The 9,866-nt window shown below is 43.9% G+C and overlaps 1 long non-coding RNA gene across 1 annotated transcript; it reads right to left on the bottom strand.

Moving 5' to 3' along the window:
- Positions 1–6,265: 6,265 nt before the first annotated feature.
- On the bottom strand, positions 6,266–9,492 carry LOC108448202. Its single transcript, XR_001864008.1, has 2 exons — positions 8,311–9,492; positions 6,266–6,757 (listed from the first exon to the last, which is right to left on the bottom strand). It is a non-coding gene; the product is annotated as an uncharacterized LOC108448202 (long non-coding RNA).
- Between the last annotated feature and the right edge of the window lie 374 nt (positions 9,493–9,866).

The following is a 9,866-nucleotide window of genomic DNA, read 5'->3' as shown; positions in this document are numbered from 1 at the left end:
GAGGCTTCATCTCGCCCCAGCCTTCTCCGAGCCGTGCGTGTTTATCCTCTCGTACACGGAGGGAGGGTGGGAAAGTGCCACTGGAAGGGAAGATTTTGCAGCATGCTGTGATCTCCCAGGGATTTTTGGCAGGTTCTCATTTCCTCGGGGAGCCAAGAACATTTTGTCTCTGCATCTCATATACTTCTCTCTTGTCTTCGATGCCGTGTGGTCTCGAGGGGCAGCGCTGCCTGGAGGCAACTCAGAGGGGCTGGCGGCTTCTACGGCGCTCGGGTCCCAAGCCATGGGAAGCGTAAGGACAAAAGTCCAGGGCGCAAGGGTATGTGGTGGGATGCCGGCAGCAGGGGTGGCTGTGGGTGACTCCAGGTGTTAGAGGCTTTGGCCTCTAGGCGTCTAGGCCTTATGAAAAGGATTTTTGGGAAGTAAGAGACATACCTGGCAATTCTTCCACAATAAAATAAAAAAGTTCCAGATAACAAGCATAGGGTAAAGGGCCTGGCCAGACGTTTTAGCAGAAATTTGTAACTCTGGCGGTCAAAACAATACATTCTGGGTCAATACAGAGAAGCCAAGTTACACTCACCCACTGGCACAGGCCCACACCCCTCATCAATGCAGGCACATACAGATGCCAGGGGTTGACTCCCTTCCCAGGGCTCAGGAATGTCTCTCACCACTTGTCAGCTTCTCTCTGCCAGCATAGATGAGCCTTTTATCCGTGCTAGTGATGCACTATCATCCTTTGCTGGAAATCCCCAAGCCTGTTGTGGCATTTCTGCCACTCATCAAGCTGTACCCTTAGTCCCAAACACACATCTCCTGGAGACACAGCAGGCACCAGAAACACTCTCAATGGGTTCCCTGCACCGAGAGGAGATGAGAGGAGGTGTGAAACCAGACCTATATCTCACTATATCAGCTGGATTCGGCTCCTTTATCTGCAGGGGCCAGCAAGGGGGAGGGGAAAGAGAGGTTGGTGCCACGCACAACCTCCCGTGCTCATTCACAACCTACAGCTCCCACTACAGGAGTGGTCACACTCCTGTGGGCACCAGTGGTCTAGGAAAAGCAACTTTCAACCCATTTTGTGGGTAAAAATGGAAGAGCCTGGAGAACAAAGGCTATTATTAATTCCCATCTGTTGAAAGGAGGCTGCAGCTGTTTTGAGAGGTTTTCCTGCAAGCTATGCAGATCTGCTCAGAATTTTAATGGTTGTTTACCAACCAAAGCATGCCATTGAAAGAGCAAGATGTTTCCAAGCAAACATGGTGTGAACGTCATTTCAGCCTAGAAATAAATCTCTTCTTTCTCACAAACATTTTTCTAGGTGAGAAAAGATGGTTTTGTATTTTATTCTTCCACTTTTCAGCTGTTCTTTTTTTAACTCATCCTTTGCCATCAAAGAAGCATAGAGGAGAAGAGATACCTTGAAATATGCAATGCAATTTTGCACACACATAAGACCTAGAAACCCCAAACATTCTGTGTAGTGGCTGTAGGTAGCCCTACAAAACACTGGTCTGCAGCTGGAGTAGTAAGTGCCAGTAAAACTGATACCTGTCCAAAGAACCTAGCAAGCCCTGAAGAAAAACACTGCATATAGAAGATCAAAAAAAGAAAAAGGCTTTGTTATATTCACATAAATGACAAGACATAGGACAGGCTTTTTACCTTACATTTTCTGCAGAGGCCGTATCTTCAAGGGGATTGTTATTGCTAAGAAATTAACATGTCTTTAGCCAAACTCTCTAGTGTGTGTTATTTATATCAGAAATTAAATCTCTGCAACCATGCCTGTGTTTTATGGCTGTGTATAACTAAAAGGCCTGCTTCTGTAATATTAATACATGCAGTTTGTCTGTGACATGTATATTGTACATAGCAGAAAGAAGCAATACAGAAATGCCTCAGATAGATACAAAAAAAACCCCTAAAGGTTTTTCACTACAACACATTAGAAATCCAAGATCTTTTTCTTTATCCCAGTGGTCTTTAAACTGCCTGACTTGCAGAAGGTATTTACAGCTGAAATGACAGTCCCTAAACACAGCCTAGCATTCCTGGTATCACTGTTGTAACTGGGGGATGGGAAAGATCCACTATCACCCACCATTTAGCCAAAAAATTATGACCATCCTGCATTTAAAAAAGACTATGCCTGAGAAACTGAAAAGACAAGAGACTTAAGTGACATAGTAAATGCTCACCAGGAAATGACCAGGAAACTCGTATAACATAGAGGCAATGCTAAGGAGAGGGTTGGACAGCCTGCTGCTATTCCATCAGGTCATGCAACTGAAAATATTAGTGAGAAAATTAAACTATTTATCTTTCACTAAGACAGAACTGAAAAGCAATCTGGACAGTCTGACCTTCTAATCTGAGTTAAGTCAACACATAAACAATAAAAATGGACTAATATTTCAAGGAATTTTGTTTTAATGACTGTGGGGGTTCAAGTTACCATGGGGTGTTTTCCTGTAATATGATAGAAGCTCACTAAATGGTCATTATTTTGACTTCTGGTAATGGAGGCACCAAAGCTCTCTGTGTTTTATGTTTCTGTTACAGGGATCCAAAGGCTACTGAGATGGGTTTCACTCATATAGACTTGAATTTATTTTCTCTTAATAAATGATAACCTACAGTTTTGCATAACAGCAGTGCAAAGTGAATTTCTGCTTTGTGGTAGCTAATTCATGGCAACTAGCTTCTAAGACAGTATGTGAAAGTGAACAGCTCTGAACTAGTATTAGGAATTATTAAATACACTTTTTAAGAAATATAACACTTTCCCATTCCTTACAAATAATTTTTCTGTTCTGAAGTTCAGTCTCCATCATAGCACAGACAATGACTGAAATAAGTGTTAAAAAAGAAACACAAACAGATGGGAAATCAGGGGAGTGATAAACACAATGAAGTAAATCGCATGACCTAAATTCACCAGAGATATCAACTGAGTAAGCCAAGGTAAGAAATCACCTCTCACTTCCCAGTGTTTGCTTTATTAAGAGTGTTGGTGCCCACCCATCTTTCAGAAATGTTAACTAGGATTTGGTGATATAATCCAGCCACCACCCAATCTTTTTTATGCATGCTGGCATCCATGATCTCAACAAATCCAGGCCCTTTGATTTACTATGACATAATATCAAGAAAGCACATTACCTGAAAACAACCTCATTTAATACATCTTTGATTTTGCCAGTGCATTGTCTGCATGCACGTACAGGTAGACAGATAAATCATAGAATCACAGAATTGTTTGTGTTGGAATGGACCTCCACAGATCACAAAGTCCAACACTCCTACAGTCAGGAGGGACATTTTCAGCTAGATCTAGGGGTCTGACCAACCTGACCTTGAATGTTTCCAGGGATGGGGTATCTACTAGCTCTCTAGACAACCTGTGCCAGTGTTTTATCATCCTGATCATAAAAAATTATTAGATCTAATCTAAATTGACCCTCTTTCAGTTTAAAACTGTCACCCCTCATCCTATCACAACAGATTCTGATAAAGGTTTTGTCCCCGTATTACTTGTAGGCCCCTTTTAGTAACTGACAGCCTGCAACGTGGTCTCCCTGGAGCTGTCTCTTCCCCTGGTTGGACAACATGAGTTGTCTCAGTCTCTCTTCGTAGGAGAGGTGCTCCAGGCCTCAATCCTCTTGGTGGCTCTGCTCTGGACCTGCTCTAACAGGTTCATGCCTTTCCTGTGCTAAGGACCCCAGAGTTGGACAAGCACTTCAGATGGGTCTCATCACAGTGGATCAGAGAGGCAGAATAACTCAACCTGCTGGCCACTCCTCTTTGATACAATTGACTTTCTGGGCCGAAGGTGCACATCGTCAAGTCAGGTCCAGCTTTTCACTCATCAGCACACCCATGTCCTTTTTTGCAGAGCTGTTCTCAATGAGTTCTTCTCCCAGTCTGTATTTATGTCTGGGGTTGCCCCAACCCAGGTTTGCAGCACCTTACACTTGGCCTTGATAAATCTCAAGAGATTCCCATGGGCTAACTCCTTGAGCTTCTCCGGGTCCCTCTGGATGGCATCCTGTCCCCAGGAATGTCAACTGCACCACTCAGCTTGATGTCATCTGCAAATTTGCTGAGAGTGCACTTGACCCTGTGTCATTGATGAAGACGTTAAACAACACTATTCCCAATACAAACCCCTCAGGGACCCCACTTATCACCGATCTCCATCCACTGAGCCACTGACCTCTGGATGCAACAATCTAACCAATTCATTATCCATTAAATAGGCTACCCATCAAATCTGTATCTCCTCAATTTAGGGAGAAGGGTGTTGTGGAAAACCATGTCAAAGGCCATACAGAAATCCAGATGGATGATATTCGTGGCTTTTGCCTTGCCCACTGCTGTAATCATTCCACAGTAGATTTGCTCTCACAAGGGAGTCTCCCTTTCAGTTGCCCAGAGCCAGTGCTCTGCATCCCAGTGCAGTACTGTTAGACTTCAAGTGCTGTGGGAATGGGCAGGTAGCAGTGAGCTTATCCATGTCATCCCACTGAACGAGCTCCACTCTTTCTTACACAAAACTTGTCCAGAAACCAGGGCTGAATGGTTTCCTAAAAAGCATGAACCACAGGAGCAGTAGAAGGCATCCTTATTTCAAGATGTGAGAGCTCATTGTCAGACTGTTGCAATGCCCTGGGAAATACCTTCTCTCACACTGTTTCTGAATCTGTCTTCTCAACCTCAAAAACCTTAGCACTCATTGAATTCCTTCATCCTTACAGTGTCTCAAAACCATGCTATCTAATCTGTGTGTGCCACCCAAAACACAGCTCATGCACCTTGTCACTGCTGCCACTTGGGACAAAACAATGCATGGTGCTAGTCACAGCTGTAGGGCTTGGACACACAACATGGGTCATGACATGGAGAACCAGGGAGTCCCAGCAAGAGCTCTGGCACTTTTACATGGGGAGCAAAGAAGGTATGACCTGAGGTGTAGGAGACAAGCATCCTTTGGGTCTAAAGAGAAATTCTCATGTGCAGTCAAGGGATTTTGTGCTCAAGGAGGATTATGGGTCTTCACTGCTACAGCCAACACAAAAAAAGGAAGAGCCTCTCTATCAAATGAGCTATGGTAAAGTGTTGCCAAGAGTTGGCAGCAGGGGATTCAGGGGTGGTTTCCATGAGGAGAGGTCAGGGACTGCCCCATGCCCAACATGGATTGTTCCAGCCAGTGCTAAAATGGCACCCCCACTGGCCAGAGGTAAGCAGTCCATCAGCCCAGCTGGTAGTGCCTCTGGAAAAATATATGTAAGAAAGGGTAAAAAACAACTCATACCAGTTTTGAGAGAGGTGAGTGAGAAATATGTGACAGCAACAGCCCTGCAGACACCAAGGTCAGTGCAGAAGGAGAAGGAGGGGGTGGTCCAGGTAGTGGAGAAGAGGCTACCCTGGGTGAAGACCATGGAGAAGCAGGTGTCAACCCATCACAGCAAATATTTACTCCTTGTCTGAACCACCAAAAAATACAGTTGGTGTTTACATGCAGGGGTGGTAACACACCTGTTTTCTTTGTTCAGAGAAGTCCATGGATGTCTTCCAAATGTCTTTCAGAAATATCTTGCAAAAGTGAAAGCAAGCCCATGTCAGTGTACACGTTGCTGTAGAAGTACAGAGGTTCTGCAAAAGCTGAAAATATTTACCTCATCCTATTCTTATTTGGACACTTACACAAGAGACTCATGCAGAGGCTCATGAGGTAGACCTGTTGTATCATTGACCACATGAATTGTAGCTTAATGTGTTTTCCCAAAGGACCTTATGGGCCAGATTACATCTCCCATGAAGTCTGCAGTCAGACAGCAGTAGGCTGTTAGCTGGGGCAGGACAACACTGCATCATGAGAGCTGAACAGAACAATATTCCCAGGCAGCAGCTTGCCACAGTAGGGAAATCCAACTTAATTTACTTAATAGGGCAGAAATATTAGGCATTGTTTGAACAAAACAAAATATTTCAAAGCCACTTGGGTTGACCTTATGTGAAATATTAATATGTCATATCTGAGACAAATGGAAAACTTCCTGATACAATGTTATTTTTTAGAAACTGCACTTCATACTGTAAAACCATTTAAGAAATCCTGACTAGTTTCTTTGACCAAGAAGAGTCTGTCCTTTTCTTGTTCATGACTATATTTCAAATGCTATAAACATCAACTTTTACTTGGAAGATAACATCACGTTAAAATTCTAATTAAAGCAAACAAGACATAAGAGTGTTTAGCATAGACCTTTTTATTCTAGATAGGCCAAGTCATCAATTTAAAACAGGAACAGGCCGAATAAATATGACAAAGTAGAAATTAAAAATTGTCTTTTAGATACACTCTGCCATTTATTCAAAACAGACCAAGCAGAACACCTGGCTCCTTAATATAGAACAGTAGTTGGGTCAGCTCCACTAAGGGAAATTGATTTCAGCAGAGATGATCTTGGAAAAAAAAGTAATTTCCAAAAAAAGTCATATGGAATCACTTGTCATTCCCTCCTCTTCCTTTTCAAATCTGCTTCAGGGAAAAATTTTCAGGAGCATTCAAACGTAGTTTTAAACACAGCTTCCTTGTGTCTGCTTCCAACAGAATACTTCATGCTCTACTTCTGATTAAAGGATCTGTACCCATCAGGTTTATACAAACACCACATTTCATGGTTTCCAGATTCCAGTTCTAATTCCTTCAGCTACTGTTGGTCTCCTTATTATTCTTCACCTCCTGTAAAACAAATTACTACTTCACATGAATCATTCACTTAATGTCCAAATTCAGAAAAACAATTGCAGCAGAAGGAATGAAAAATTAAGATCTCAACGTTATTTGATTTTAATTATTAATTAGTTATTTGGTTTTAATCACTGAGTATGGTTCTGTGAAGACACAGTTAAGGGCCTTTCCCCATCCATTAACATTCACAGCACTGCTGAATTCAGTTTCAGTTTCAGTGGCTGGTTAAGAGTCCAGTATCTTGTAAGGTCAAATATTTTCTTGGTCCCATAGTGTCATGGTTTCACACTGGCCCAATGCCATGCACTCACAAAAGCCACTTGTTCATCCTCCCCTGCCACAGCTGGGCAGAGGAGAGGAAAAAATTAACAAAGTGTTCGTAAGTTGAAATAAGGACCAGGAGAAACCACCCCAAGGGCAAAACAGGCTCAACTTAAAGTTGCAAAGTGAATTTATTGCTAACAGGGTCAGAGGAGGATAATGAGAAGTAAAATAAGCCCTTAAAACACCTTTTTCCCCCAGCCCCTCTCTCCTTCCCACTGACAGCATAGGGTACAGGGCAGGGGGGTTTGGTCAGTTTGTCACCCAAGGTTTTCTTCCGCTGTGCAGGGAGAGAAATCCTTCCCCTGCTGCGTCATGGAGTCCCTCCCACAGGAGACAGTTCTCTGTGAACTTCTCCAGTGTGGCTCCAAACGCCGGGAGGCGGGCCCCCCCTCTCTCCACGGGGTCTTCCACTGGATCACAGCCCCCTCCAGGCATCCACCCTCTCCAGCACAGGCACCTCCCCCACAGGCTGTGGATGGATCTCTGCATTCCCTGTGGATCCCCATGGGCTGCAGGGGCCCAGCTGCTTCACCATGGTCTTCACCACAGCCCACAGAAGAATCTCGGCTCCAGCACCTGGAGCACCTCCTCCCCCTCCTTCTCCTCTGACCTTGTTTCCCTCACATGTTCTCACCTCTTCCTCTTGTGCACTTTGTTTTGATTTTCTTCTTAAATGCATTATCACAGAGGTGTTACCAATCTCTCTAATTGGCCCAGCTTTGGCCAGCAGCTTGTCCATCTTCAAAGCCGTCAGAGATTGGCTCTGCTGGACATGGTGGAAGCTTCCAGCAGCTTCTCACAGAAGCCACCTCTGTGGCCCCCTGCTACCAAAAACCAGGCCGTGCAAAACCAATACACATAGGCAGAGATTAATTTGGTAGGAGACCAAAACTGCAAGTTGGATGGTAAAACTTCTGCTTTGACAGAAAACAAAATCTCCAGCTCAGGAAAACAGAATCAGACTGATCTCTGTCATGACATTTCAAGAAATCCAAGTTCACATCTTAGAATTGCTTGGGTGTTGTATAACCACCCTAAATGAATCATTATGTTTCTGTTCTGTAAACACAAGATAAATGAAATCACTTCCTTCACCTTTCTTCTGCCTTGCCTTCTTGTATGTCTTGCTTCTATCTATCATGCTTCTTAGGAAGGACAAACTTAATTTCTTTTCTCAGAAAGTTTTACAGAATCACAGAATGGTTAAGGTTGGAACAAACCTCTGGAGGTCCAAGCTTGATACTCAAACAGAGTTCTCTACAGCAGGTTTCCAGGTCCATATCCAGAGAGCTTTTGAAGATCTCGAAGGAAGAAGAGTCCACCACATTTCTGGGAAACCTGTGCCACTGAGAAGTCAGAGTATATATATCTTTAGAAATGTTTTTTAAGCTTCTTAAGTAGGCTTATAGAAAATTAGCACATTGCCTAGCACAAAGAGCCCTCTCCTTGTCTGGTGGACAAGTGATGGCTACCTAAAATAAAGAACAAGAAGAGCACAAGGGTTTGCCATCATGGCAGTGTTTGGGATCCAGAAACAAGTCACTTCAATAAAAGATTATGCATGTAATCATGTTGTCACACATGAGGATTTATAGTGTTTATCTGCTTAACGGTATTTGACTCACTTCAGTTGCTCCTCAACAGCTGGACAGCAGTAGAGGTTTCAGTGCCTGCCTAATGAAGAAGGGCTTGAGAATCACTATTCTAACCCTGTGCAAGGAAACATACACATTACTAATATCAGATGCCACATACTAAGTTGTACTGCTGTAAAACATACAGATTGTGTGTTGCCTCAGACATACCCATTCTAGCTTCAAATTTGGCAGAAAATCAAGGTGGTTTTTGGCCAGGTAACGATCAGCAGGTTTTTTTACAGCTGTTGTCTTGGAAGTCTGGGGGCAAGGCTTTGCTCCTAGCATCAGTGGAAAAGTCACTTTTTCTTTCTAAGCTTGCTTCCTTCACACAGTTGCCTATTTGGATTGCAGGTAACATGGGGCTAGGTTTGCATCACAGTCCAGGTGGTAGTTTTTAGTAATAGTTTTGGCTGCAATCTCTCCTTTCCAATTCAAATAGGGATTTGCATTAAATCATTCACAAAGAACAAAGCTTTTTCAAAAGACTGAGACTTTGGGTTTCACATAATTACAGAATGGGTAAGGGAAGGGAAGGGACATTGGGTCATCTGGTCCAACCTCCCTTCTCAAGCAGGGTCATGCAAGACATGGCACAGAATTGTGTCCAGACAATTCTTGAATTTCTCCAGTGAAGGAGACTCCCCAAACTCTCTGGACAATCTGTTTCAGTGCTCTATCACTCACGTGGTAAAGTTCTTCCTCATATTCAGGTGGAATTTCCTGTGCATCAGTTTGTGCCTGTTGCCTCTTGTCCTATTGCTTGGCGCCACCGAGGAGAGCCTGGATCCATCCTCTTGACACTCCCCCTTCAGATACTCAGACATTGATGAGGTCGCCTCTCCGTCATCTCTGCTCGAGGCTGAACAGGCTCAGCTCCCTCAGACTTTCCTCATAAGAGAGATGCTCCAGGCCCTTAATCATCTTTGTCCACTGGTCTCTCTCCAGGAGCTCCATGTCTCCCTTGTGCTGAGGAGCCCAGAACTGGACACAGCACTCCAGAGGTACCTCACAAGGGCACAGTAGAGGGGCAGAATCACATCCCCTGGCCTGCTGGCAATGCTCTTCCTAATGCACCCCAGGACACCACTTGTTGCTGGGGGTGGACAACCCGGTGTGCCATGACCCTCCTAGAAAGAGTG

The sequence above is a fragment of the Corvus brachyrhynchos genome, unplaced genomic scaffold (assembly GCF_000691975.1).
Source record: "Corvus brachyrhynchos isolate BGI_N302 unplaced genomic scaffold, ASM69197v1 scaffold37, whole genome shotgun sequence".
Classification (NCBI taxonomy): Eukaryota; Metazoa; Chordata; class Aves; order Passeriformes; family Corvidae; genus Corvus; species Corvus brachyrhynchos.
Note: the sequence above shows the minus strand (reverse complement) of the source record. Positions and strands in the feature narration are given on the sequence as shown.